At 39.9% G+C, this 13,743-nt stretch overlaps 1 long non-coding RNA gene across 1 annotated transcript in view; it reads left to right on the plus strand.

Annotated features, from left to right (window-relative positions):
* LOC140620604 (uncharacterized) overlaps positions 1-13,743 on the plus strand; it is a 43,144-nt gene that overhangs the window by 9,673 nt on the left and 19,728 nt on the right. Inside the window, exon 3 of the long non-coding RNA XR_012020345.1 lies at positions 1,931-2,048. This is a non-coding gene — a long non-coding RNA (uncharacterized lncRNA). The remainder of the gene's footprint in view (positions 1-1,930; positions 2,049-13,743) is intronic.

Below are 13,743 nucleotides of genomic sequence, written 5' to 3' on the forward strand. Positions count from 1 at the left end.
CTAGTAACCTGAGAAACTCAGACTTACAGTTTCAAGAAATAAATGGGCCAAACTTTAGGCCTAACCAAATTGTGCCATACCTATAATTAGCTAAAGGCAAATCAATCAGCAAGAAACATGGTCCACCAGCCAGCAGTGTTCTCAACTTAGAACTGGCGCAGGCAGTATTTCCTAGGTAATCTATTTAGTTTGAGATTCATGATCACACACACTGAGGAAAAATAGTGAGCCGGGGATTAAGTAACTTGCTCAATCATTTCTCGGCCTTTTGGCTAAGATCCAGTGTAAGTAACTTGCTCAAAATGGATCTCAGAACTTTAGGCACAACTTTTATCTTCTGGAATATGGTCAATGGCTAAATTTCCAAGCAATCCTAGTCTTTCCAGGCCTCCTGCCCTTGCTTTATCAAAAATACAGCATCACTGTAATGAGCTACCACTTCATACCATTAGGATGACTATAATCGAATAACAAAACAAAACAAAACAGAAAATAGCAAGTGTTGGCAAGGATGTAGAAAAATTAGAACCATTATGTATTGCTAATAGGAATGTAAAATTGTGCACTCTGTGTGGAAAACAGTTTTTGGGTCCCTCAAAAAATTAAACACAGAATTACCCTATGATCCAGAAATTTTACTTTTGGAGATATAGATAGATAGATAGATATTGAGTTGAAAGCAGGGACCTGAAAGATACATGTATACCAGTGTTCTTAACAGCATTCTTCACAATGGCCAAAAGGAAACAACCCAACTGTCTATCAACAGCTGAATGGATAAATAAACTGTAGCATATCCCAACAATGGAATATTATTTAGCCATAAAAAGGAATGAAATTCTGATACACACTACAACATGGGTAGACCTAGAAAACGTGCTAAGTGAAACAAGCCGGACACAAAAAGACAAATATTGCATGATTCCACTTACATGTGGTAACTGGAATAGACAAATTTGTAGACACATAAAATAGAATAGAGGGTACCAGGAGCTAGGAGGAGGAGGGAATAGAGAATTAGTGTTTAATGGGTATAGAGTAGCTGTTTGGGAATGAGGAAAAGTTCTGGAAATGGACAGTGGTATGTTTATATAATTTTCTGAATGTACTTAAATGGTACTAAGTTGTACACTTTAAAAATGATTAAAATTGTTAATTTTATGTTCTGTATATTTTACCACAATTTTTAAAAATATACAGCACTAAAAGCCACTCCTGAATCTCCGGGCCCCCCATACAAATCATGATTCTATTAGCATTCATTTCATCCAATCTTAGGGCCACTGAAAGCACCCCAAGAATCTCTGGAACTGCCTGTCCTGGGTGAGCCTGGCAAATCCCCTATGAGAACAAGCATGTCCCTGAGAGGAAACTCTGTGATGCCTCCCAGGCAATGGTTTCGGGAGGCCACTGGGCTCCTGGGCTCCACAGTTGTAGAGCAGTTATTTTGAATCAATAGCGTGGATTGTGTATTGGCAAGAATTGTGTGACTATTCAAATTCAATGACTTTAATTAGGTTATAAGATAATTAGGTTATGAATATGCACCTGATGAAAAATTTAAATCTTTAAGACACTTGACTGTTACTGCTTGAAAGCATGGAAATTTGAAACAATTGGAACACCTAAACCCCCCCAACCACCATCTCCAGAAAAATCTGACCCAGAAAAATCTGACATTATCCATCAATAAATAAAAGCCTCCACCGAAGAACTACATTGACCTAAGCTGAACAAGTCTTTAGTCATACCCAGAAGGACAGGTAATGAGTGCCTAGATCTAAAGGAATAGTCTCTGCTACTTTCCAATCCTGTGGCAGTTAGAGACCAACCCCATCCTTTAGACCAGTGACCGCTCCATCACATCCTTGCCCCAGATAAAACAGTTATAACCCTCCCTAATTTCCCCATTTCTCCTTTTCATCTTAAGGGTAAGAGGCAACATCTTGGTCCAGGAATGATAGCAGAGCACACAAAAGTGCAATGGAATTCCTGGCTACTGTGCTTTCCTTTGCTACAACAAAATATGTTCTCTGTTGAAACAATAGGTAAGTAAGAACCTAGCAACTCCCTCCAAGGCACACAAACATCCCAGTGCAAATTATAGTGTTCGCCACCCAAGTGATAACCATGAGTCTTCATCCCCCTCTTGGCCATAATTTAGTGGTAATTGAGGCAATAGCAACTCCCTACCACACCTCATGCTCTGAGGTGTTCTCCCTTGTGTGATAGCTTCTCTCAGTGGGTAAGAAAATATCTGTAATAAGTCATAGCTACTGTACTGGAGTAAAACAGTTCTTAGGACCAGGAGGACCTCTCAGCCGATGTGGTCTAAGTTGCTTGTTTTACAAATGAAGAAGCTGAGACAGAGGAACACTGAAAAGATGTGCCAGGGGTCACACTTTCATTAGTGGTAAATAAGGGACTGCCCGTGAGAAGTCGCTGCTTCTTGTTTGGTGGGCTTTGCTCAAGAATGTGTTTATGCTGGGGACACAATAGAAGCATCCAGCCTTCTGAAAGTAGTCATCGATTTGGTAGGTTGATTTCATTTGAACGATGACTCCAAGTAGAGGGAAAATGTGTTTTTCTCTCTTAGGGCTGTTTACTCTGAGTCATTGCTCAGGACAGTGGCCTCTGTTTGAATGATTCATGTCCTGACAGCCATTACAGACTTGAAACTCTTAAAATGTCATTGTGCCTATGATGTATTGGATTTTAGTTAAAACAGGGAAAATGCAAATTGTCCAAAAATGATATTTTTCTATCCCTTTGTGGCTGAGACTTGATAAATAGTACCATAAGAAATTCCAAATGGAAGTTTTTACTTCTTTTTTAATATCAAAATTTTGACTAGTGATATGGATGTGATTTTCTAGTTTGTTTTATAAATCCAGTAAAATATGGCCACAATTGATTTTGTGTCCTAGCCTTCACCAGTTTTCCAATGTTCTATGATTTGTTTGTCATCCCAATGGACAGTCTTCTCAACATGGTCGCAGACGATATAAAGAAGCAACACACTGGAGTAAAGTCCAGGCTTCACCTTCGCCACCTCTGTAACCTTAGAAAAGCCATCAAATATTCTGTACCTTGGTTTTCTCATCTCTGAATTTGTGGGGGAAGTGGGGCAGAGGGAGAAAGAATCTTTAGCAGGTTCCACAGTGCTATGCCCAGCACAGAGCTTAATCTAATGACCCTGAGATCACTACCTGAGCCAAAACCAAGAGTCAGATGCTTAATCAACTGAACCACCCAGGTGTCCCCATCATCTTTGAATTTTTTATACCAATTCCAATCCTGGTCTACTTCATAATGGATGTTGTGTAGACCAGCTGAGTTTAACTCATTCAAAAAATGCCTTCAAAATAATGAAATACTATACACATTTAAGAAACTAGATCTCTTAATCACTTCCCCACCACCAGAAAGCTTGAGAAAATTATTCGGGCAGATCATTCAGAACTCAAGCATTGTGATAGGGTAGTTTCCTTGGGTGGAGAAACAGAAAGAAGTGTAACATTTTCAATAATTAAATCATCTGATATATAAGCATTTAGGGAAGCTGGATGGAGGTTGGGGCTTGGGGGCAAATAAGGATCAGAGGACCAGAGGCGAGTGACAACCATGTAGAGCTTGGTTAGTAAGGTTACTCTAAATAAAGGACAACCAAAGTAGAGAAAATGGAAAAAATATTTAATATCAACTAGTGAAGTAATAGGAAAAGCCAAGAGAATCAGGGTAGACAAGTAATTGCTGTCACCTGCAGATCCCCTTTCCTTGGTACTTCTTAGTCTTTATACCTACATTAGTGAGTGATTTGATTAATAAATATTTATTAAGAAGCACCTGTTGCATGCTGGCTTCTGTTCTAGGCCTTAGGAAAATTAATGAATGAATAAATCATGAAATCTCTGACCCATAGAACTTACATTTTTGTAGCAAGAGGAGGAGGAGAAAAGAATAAGCAATAAGCAGATAGAAAATTAGACATTTTCTGAAGAGCTAATTTCAGAGAGCAATCAGTGCTATAAAACATAAAATAGGGCAACAAGATAGAAAATGGCAGGTAGCAGAAAGGGCACTAAATTAGCTAGAGTGGTCAAAAGAGGACTCTCTGAGGAGATGACACTGAGGTCACAATTCTTTCAGTTGCAAGTGATAAAAATCAGCATCAAACTACATGAAGCAGAACAGAGATTTTATTAACCCAGGACAGGAGATAGGATACTGGAGTAGCTTGGGGATTGAATGAGCAATGTGAGCAATGACAGTGTCTGGGACCTGGGGGCCTCAGAGCTGGGGCATCAAACCAAGAGCGCACAACCTTCTTTTCTACCTCTCAGCCCCTGTAGTCTTTATAGATTCACATCCGCCCCCCACGGCCCCATTTAGGCAGACCCGGTATAAAAGAAGTATCTCTTCCCAGAAATGATCTCTCAACCCCAAAACACAATTTTAGCCAGAAGCAAGTTATAAGGTCTTTGTTATGGCTGATTCAGAGTGGTAGGAGGACAAGGGAGAAATGGGAGGAAGAAGCATTTCACCAGAGAAGAGGGTGGAGAGGCTGTAGGAGATCACCATAGCTATGCAGATTACTGCGCTCCACCCTTTCATTTCCTAACACATTTAAGGTACCTTCTCCCCTGATACTAAATTCAAAAACGCCCACCTATCAAAATGCCAGTACCTCATGTACAACAGAAAACACAGCCACACTTTCCAAAGGGACAACCAGAATCCCATCATTGCTACATTGAATTCCAAGTCTTCTCATATTCTTGCCAAATAGTGAATTTAACCACTCCACCAGAGCCAATATAAAATTATGAAGGAGTACATAATGTCTGCAATAAAAACTCCTATTTTGGAAAGCACAGAAAGGAGAAGCAACATCAGCTGTATCAAGTAAGTCCATGGCATATATGGCATATTTCTAAATCAAAAGATCAAGGACTCACTTCCCTGGTCACACAGTAAGTCCATGGATGAGTTTCTCTGCCTGCCCCTGGATATTTGCCAGAAGAGTTGACCATAGCCACTGGCATCCTTGCATGAGCCTGAGACAGAATTAGGACTTGATACTTCTTTTAGGTATTGCAATGATTTATCCACTTTCCATTGGTACAATTACAGCTGTGATCATGACTCTTAAATCTGGCCTCAGATAACAATTTCTTTATTTACCAGGACTCTGTCTTTTAAAGTCAGAAGTCCATTTAAACGTAGAAACTAAGGGTGTGGCAACCTTTTCCCCTGACTTCAGGTGACTCTCCCTATGTACCTAAAAATAAATGCACTTTAGTCACCACATTAGCCAATCTGCTTCAGTTGTAAGAAATAGAAATCAAACTCACATTGACTTAAAGAAAAAGTATTTATTGGCCTCCTAACTAGAATGTATTCTGGGGAAGGGCATAGGAATAAAACAAAAAACAGGTTCAAGAATCAAGATCTTAGGGACCCTAACTGACTTTTTACTTAGCTTTCTACTTGGCTTTCTACTTGGCTTTCTGATTGGCTTTGTCCATAAGACCCTTTGAGATGGCAAACAAAGTGGCTCTTAGTGGTCCCAGATCCAAACCCCTTAATACAATAACCCCATCAGAAAAGAAAATGCCTTCTTCCAATTTCAATCCTGATGAAGAGCCATGATTGGTCAGGCCTGGGTCCTATTCCCACCCTGCTGGTGGTTATAGGGGGAGTGGAGGAAAGAAGAAACAGTAGGTTAGCAGAAGAAAGATTAAGGCAAAATTTGTTGGACAAATACTTTAGTGCCCCCCCCCCCCCGTGTTCACAAAAGTCATCAATTAATTAGACACAACTGTACAATAGAAAAGATATTGTGTGTTCTAAGTTAGAAACAGACATTGTGACAAAGTTGGGCAAGTCTTTCTGGGCTTCAATTGGTTCTTAAGGATGAAAGCAAAGCCTGAACCCCTCTTTCCTTTTTCTTCTTTCTTTCTTTCTTTCTTTCTTTCTTTCTTTCTTTCTTTCTTTCTTTCTTTCTTTCTTTCTTTCTTTCTTTTTCTTTCTTTCTTTCTTTCTTTCTCTTTCTTTCTTTCTTTCTTTCTTTTCTTTCTTTCTTCTTTCTTTCTTTCTTTCTTTCTTTCTTCTTTCTTTCTTTCTTTCTTTCTTTCTCTTTCTTTCTTTCTTTCTTTCTTTCTTTTCTTTCTTCTTTCTTTTTTCTTTCTTTCTTCTTTCTCTTTCTTCTTTCTTCAACAAACATTTACTAACAGGCTACCAGCTCCCAAGCATTGAGTTAGGTGCTGTGCATCAGTAAACAGCAAAGACGTGGTCTGCACCTTCATAGATGGGTAGTCATACAATGAAACAAGTAATCCCATTAAGTGAAATAACTGGACCCATAAGCAACAAACCTGATTCTATGAGAGAACACTGTAGGGGTGCCTATCCTGTTCCAGGTGTGAGGATGGAGGTAAAGTGTTCAGGGAAGACATTCTGGGAGAAGTCACCCTTAAACTGACACCTATAGGATGAGTACAGGTTAACCAAGTCCGAGGGACAGAGCGCTGTCCAGTTAAAATAGGCAAATGCTCAGTGTTAATGAGATCATGACACTTGTGGAAAAATCAAGAGTTAAAGAGAGCTGCCACTCTATTTCTCCTCAGTGGCCTGAGTTTCACTTGCTATCTTCTAGGAAGAGAAAAACACTCTAGCATATCTATTTCCACTTGTCTATACTGCTTACCCTCCAGGTCCCTTTTTATTATCCCTAAAGTCAAAAGTGACACAGATGGGGAGATGTCAGTGGAAATGACCAAACAGGTTTCTTTTCCATTCTCCTCCAACCCAATAATTTCAAGTACTGCTCCTCCAAGTCCCGTGAAATGGCTCCTCAGTCTGGGAACAACAGATAGGCAACAGAGCTGGTATTTTCCCTAGAAATAGCTGGGCTTGCCTCAGATGTGGCTTTCCCTGAAGCAGCTTGATGCCTACCAGGGCAGTTGACCTGCATCAGAATTGTGCCCTTTCCTGTGTCTCCTTGCTAGATATGAGATGAGCTGTTACTAAGATCTGTCCAAGTCACCAGGGCCATGCATAAAAAATAAATAATTAAGCATGACTAAAATGAATACGCTATTATCAGGTATATTTGCATAATTAAGCTTGCTACCAAAAATTGGCAGAGCACAAACCAGCAAAGTGGTGTTGCATAATACTGACCCAAAGCCCTGAAATGTGATTCTAGCAAAATACAATGAAGTCAGAGCTCTGTGTGTACAGATTAGATAAATGCATCAGCTCAGTGACTAGAGAACAAACTACATGCTTAGAATTTTTTAAATGTAGCTTCTTTTTGTTCAGAAAAATATGATTTCTGACCAAGAATAAGGGCTAGGGAGAAGCAACTCACACCAATAGGAAGAGGCCAGGTCAGTTGTCAGAAGACGTGAGGCATGGGCTCAATTGCACCTATGATGTGTTTCATGGTCTCTAGCCAAACACATTATCATGCTTTGCTTCCATTTCTTCATTTCTAAAATGGTGTGACAGTGGTTCCTCTATCTACCTAATGGATTGTAAAAAGCACACTGAAAACATAAGAGAGATCTGCCCTGCTTCCCATCCTACGGCAGGAACCCCGAGGACTTCTAAGTGCCCATCTTCACCCAAGAATTGGTGGTGGGAACATATTTGCTGTATGCTCTCAGGAATTCATCTTGACTGGAACAGTTGTCCTTCTGACCTTTCCCTCGGCCTGTTTCTCATATTGGAGAGAAGCATCAGAACTAGTCACAAGCAGAGGCCTGGAACTCTAAATCAGTGTTTCTTATAAAAGAGTTTCCAAGTGGGAAAAATGGTCGAGAAAGGTGTGTTATCCTCTGATAACTATAAAGCCAGAGGTTGGAGAGTCAAGGAGAATCTCTCAGGATATCCTAAAACTGAAGTGAAAACTGTCAGCACAAAATCCCCAGATTTCTGTATTTTCTTTTTTTTTTTTATAATAAATTTATTTTTTATTGGTGTTCAATTTACCAACATACAGAATAACACCCAGTGCTCAAATTTCTCTGTATTTTCTTTTCAACTTGAGACTTTCGGCAACATTTAGTGGAGAAAAGCAGACTACAGGCCAAGATTTATACTACCTCTGTTCCTGTTTGGTTTTGTGAGAAGAAATTCTACTCAAATATAAGCATAATCTATCAGTGACACCAGTCACCCATGGGTTACCAAGGCTGATTTAGTGTCCTCTTCCTTTCTTGTTTCCCATGGAAGAGAGGGGCAGAGACACAGGCAGAGGGAGAAGCTGCATTCATGCAGGGAGCCCAACATGGGACTCCATCCTGGGTCTCCAGGATCACACCCTAGGCTGCAGGTGGTGCTAACCGCTGCACCGCCAGGGCTGCCCCAAAGAAGATTACCTTCTCAAATGATGAGGACCTCTAGTCTATCAATACTGTATGGTAGTCACATGTTACTAATGTAAGTGGCATCATTGTATGCACCATCGTCTGCTGGCAGGCCTCAAATCAGTGAAAATGGTTTCATAAGAGTTCATCTTCAAAGGCTTTCTTTCCCTTGATCTCTGATCAAATTCAGTTATCCAAATCAAACTGTGGTCTTCAGGAGAGAATAGAGTATCCTTCAGCAGAGTGAGGAGTTGGGGGACACTGCAGTGGGCCTAAGGAAAGAACAAGAAGCGGGAAAGTGAAGGACCACGATGACAGTGAGCATGTGGTCTGCTTGAACCATGCAGAACCTGGTGGGGAAAGTCAAGACCGAAGTAGCCCTAACTATGGGGTCAGAGGTCAAAGGTCTGCACTCGGAGTCTTCCAGAGTAATCTGTGTCCTATTGAGAGTGAGACAATGTCTCCAGAGGCTCTGTGTCAGCTCTCAAAAAAGTGGCCAGCAAGACACAGCTGAAGAATTGGAATGGGTGAAGTAAAAGGGAAGGAATTGAGAAGGAAGGGAAAGAAAAGGAACCTTCTGACAGAGAAGGGTAAGAGAAGGGCACCATTATGTAAAGATGCACTGTGATGATCTAAATAAAAAAGGATACAAAATACCGTGTGGCAAGATGTTACATGGTAAGAATGACTATTATTGATTCCACTGGGAAGGACCCAAGAGACCTGTTTGCAGTAATTCAGATCCCTGGAAATAAGTCATTCAGTGTGCACCACAGAGCATTAGAAAAATTGGATTTTGAAGAGAGCATTAAAAGAAAAAGAATGAGCCAATAAGAGAGCATCCTTTGAAAGCTAAGGTTAAAAACATGGTTTTTTCTCTCCAGGAAGGAAACAATTGCTGCGGAAGGCATTGTGACTATTTTCAAAAGCATTATGATGGACTGGCAGTCTCAATAACAGAGGTGACTCACTTGGAATCTGAACTTGGGAATGAAAAACTGAAAGGCAACAATGGGAAATGCTCACTAGACACTTTCAACTTAAGGTTCCAAGATTAAAGCCATTATTAAGGACAGTATATATATAGAGAGATGGGGCTTAAAGACAACCTGAGAGGCTTGTATGAGCAGAGAAGATGTTTCTAGTGCAAAAAATATTCCTCCATGTTTATACAAAATTCCTTCCTTCTTGACACTCATAGATTCTGGCTTATGCACAATTTACACTTTCACGTCTCTAATTTGTTGCCCTCCCCACCTACTCACTGTGTTCACTGAAGATCTTGGCTGTGGTTCATGGTCTTTCTATCCTTGTCATGATGGACCATCATCCTGAACAAGTTCCATTCCCTCTAGACACGTACAAAGTAAACATTAGCCCTTGGCCTTCTCCATTCTGGTGACTTCAGCTCCTCCTCCATTCTGCCACACAGATCATAGCCAATCATGGCTTATTATCATGACTAGAACTTTCTACCTGTGAAATTTCAATCATTCATTTACTCATTCATTTTACAGGTGTCTACTTGACTACCTACCTTGTGCCAGCCACTGTACAACAGTCATTGAAGTTAAAAGAGACACTATCCCTTCCTTCGTGTAGCTCATAAACTAGTAAAGGAGACAGAGAAACTAATAGACAATTACAATGGAATATCATAAATGCTTTTCTGGGGTGTGTGGGGATTCCACCAGAAGAGCATCTAATCTGGATGTAGGTTGCCAGGCAAGGCTTCCTGAGATAAGTGATACCTAAAATGACACTTTAAGAATGAGTATGAATTAGCCAAGCAAAGGTGAGTGTTGTGTGGGAAAGGAACCATAGTCTAGACAGAGAAAATAATATTCACAAACACTCAGAGGTAAAAGGAGGGATAGCATATTTAAGGTTCTGAAAGTTGTTCATAATGGCCAGCTTTGGTAACTGATGGACTATATATGTTTGTTGAGAAAGAAGATGTATAAGGATGATGCTCCAGTTTGGGCTTGAACAATTAGGTGAGTGTTGGTGTCATCTACTGACAAGGGAATACCAGAGGAAAAGCAGAGTTTATTTTGTGGTGTATTGAGACCTAACTATCAGTGTGACATCCCTGTGAATTTTCCTTGCCATCATGCCCCACAACTACTCACCCTCATGCTCCACCTCCACCTGCCAATACACAAGAAGGTTCAAATGATTCATTACCTACCCAAGTCCTCTCATCCTTCAAGACTCAAGTGAAATTATTTCTAGAAAATATTCTATGATGACCCCTGTCCATCTGTGCTAAATCCATGCCATTCCATGGTTCACCTCCACTGGTGATGGATGCTAAATAGGTACTTGTTAAAGTTTAATGAATGAATGATTACTTGCCTGAATAAGCAAAACAGAGTGAATAAACTAACATTTTAATAGCTTTCTAGGACAGAACTGTCTTTGAGTAAGAAAAGTGAATCTACACATTTGCGCTTCGGAAGAATGCACTGCAACAAAGAATTAGCTTCACTGCTAACCATATGAATAAAACAAGAATTTGGGTCTTCAAGACAGAAAGGAGTACAAGAAGAAGAGGAGGAGGAGACAGGAAGCTGAGCCATTTGGTGAGATAAAGGTGCACAATGAGGAAGTCATGTAGGTGGAGTAACTGAATATGTTTGTGAAAGATAGAACCATCTACTATATGAGTTTGATTCATGACACTGATGCAGTGAACAATCTCTCTGCTTCCCAACCCCTCTGCAGGGCTAGCTATCCTCAAATGCCTTACTTGGGCAGTTTTTATGCAAATTTATTCCTTCTCTAGAACAAACTGTAAAAAGAAGGGCTAGCCATGACAGAAATGTGTGAGAGAAGTAAACAAGTAAAGATTTCACTGAGAACAGGAGCTCAAATCCATGAGACCTAGGGCAGTGAGCCCTGTGGGATTCACCAGGACATGGATGCCTACAAGGTATGGATGAGCAGCTGAGGTAATTCTTTTTAACTTTTTATGGTGGTTAACTTTATATGTCCGTTTAACTGGACCACCCTGTGGGTGCCCAGATATTTGGTTAACATTACTCCATTTGTGTCTACAAAAGAATCTTTCTAGATGGTATTAACATCTGAACTGGTAGACTGAGTAAAGCAGATTGCCCTCCCTAATATGGGTGGATGTCATTGACCCTGGGCCCATCTGTTGAAGGCCTGAATAGAAAAAAAAGGCTGAGTAATGTAGAATTAATTACAAAAGAGATATTGATACTCTGTCTTCTAGCTAAGATATCAATCTACCCCTGCTTTTGAATTTGAAGCCTACACCCAATGGAAGTTTACATCATGACTCTCTTGGGTCTCTAGCTTGCAGATCACAGATCCTTAGACTTCTCAGCCTCTATTACCACATGAACCAAATTCCTTATTTTATACACATAATAAAATAAATATAATATATAAATAATGTATATAGTATAATAAATATATGAGAAAATTAAATAAAAGGACATATATTCCATTTTTCTGGAGAACCCAGACTAATACTCTTCTCTGTAGTCTCTGAACCTACAAAAATCTAATCAGACAAATTTCCAGAAGTAAGAGGAGGTGAGCCAGAGCACCAGAGTAAGAGGGGAATCTCATTTTCTCAGCCCAAATGAATGCCGGGAAAACACCAGGGTCAATAAGAACACAGTAGGACAGGCTCTCAGAACTGTTTAAGGAATATAAAGAAGAAAATATTCAAAGAGGAAAATAAATAAAAGGGAAACAGGAAGAATCTAGGAATGAACGAGAGCTATCATAAGAAATTGGTAGGGAGAAAATTGTTCTTGCGGAAGAGAGGAGACAAAAATACTTGCCTCAGTAAGAGCAGCTTTGTCAAGAACCCAGAAAGGAAGAATGGAAATGGGAAGAAAAGATACAGAGGGATTAATGTAGAGAGACAATATGAACAACCAGTCCCACTGTAGATAGAAGTTGAGTCCAAAAGAATGTGGAATTCCTGAACTTGAGAGATGAGAAGTGCAGCAAGAGACAAAGAGAGAAGAGGGCTCAGAGGAGTACATGATGGAGTAAGGAAAATCACCTGAATTTGGGACAAGCACAATTCAAAATAGGAACATGTTAGCACAAGTGGCAAACTCAAGGGCACAATGTGTTGCCTACTGGACTCTGAGAAGAAAATACTAATGGAATTTTTGAGAGAGAAGCCAAGTGGAACACAAAAAAAGATAATTTACGCTACCAAAGAACTATATTGGAGGTTCTTCACTTGTTAATAACATGACTTAGCCATAGTTTTTCTAGTGGCAACAGAAAGCAATTCAAGTTGGCTTAAGAAAGGGGAAAAAAAAAATTATTAGAGGGATATTGAGTAATTCACTGAGCCCAAGGATAGCTAGATCACAGGAGGCATTGGAAGCAGTAAATAGTTACTAAGAGAATCAGCCATGTTTTCTATCCCTGCTTGTCTCTGAGTGTTCATTTCCTCTTCCCAGCACAGAAGGTGGTGGAAGACGGCTGCCTTGCTGCGTTATGAGTAGACATCAGCTTATTTAGAGGCACCCATGCAGATTGACTTGCAGAGGGAAAAATACGAGTGGACATCTAGACAAGCTATTTTGACAGAGGGGCAAAGACAGACAATACAAAATGGTTGCAAAGACCCTCCCTTACTGGTGGGGATAATAGAAAAATGAAGTTGTTATGAGCCCAAAGGCCACAACTTCATTGAATAAATGGAAACTTCAAAATAAAAAGTAAAAAGACAAAATATTTTTGAACCATATATAAACAACACCACATCAACAAGATCAGAAAAAGAGATATTGATACTAAAATACAGGGGAAAAAATCATGTGATGAAAATAAAATCTAATAGTAAAAAAACACAATTTTTTCTCTGCTTCTGCTGTCTAGTTAGCTGGGACTCTTCAACTATAAAACATTTCTGCTTGTGAAATAGAAGCTTTGATTATAAAACAAGAAGAACTAAGTACTTTCCAATGGCAGCTCTTATTCTCATGATGATCTTAGAGCAAGACTGGCATCTGTGGGCTGAGGACCTTTGCCATACCATCTTCATGAGGCCATAAGCAGAGCCTTTGCCTCAACACAAACTATGCTAAAAAAAAAAAAAAAAAAATCACAAGGGATGCCTGGGTAGCTCAGTTAGTTGATCATCCAACTCCTGGTTTCAGCTCAGGTCATGATCTCAGGGTTCTGAGATCTAGCCCCACACTCAGCTCCACACTCAGTGTGGAGTCTGCTTGAGATTCTCTGTCCCTCTTCCTCTGCCCCTCCTGCTCATGCTTGTTCTCTCCCTTTCTCAAATAAATAAATAAATAAATAAATAAATAAATAAATAAATAAATCAATCAATCAAAAGAACCCACAAAAAACAAAG

Source organism: Canis lupus, chromosome 29, assembly GCF_048164855.1.
Source record: "Canis lupus baileyi chromosome 29, mCanLup2.hap1, whole genome shotgun sequence".
NCBI classification, from domain to species: domain Eukaryota; kingdom Metazoa; phylum Chordata; class Mammalia; order Carnivora; family Canidae; genus Canis; species Canis lupus.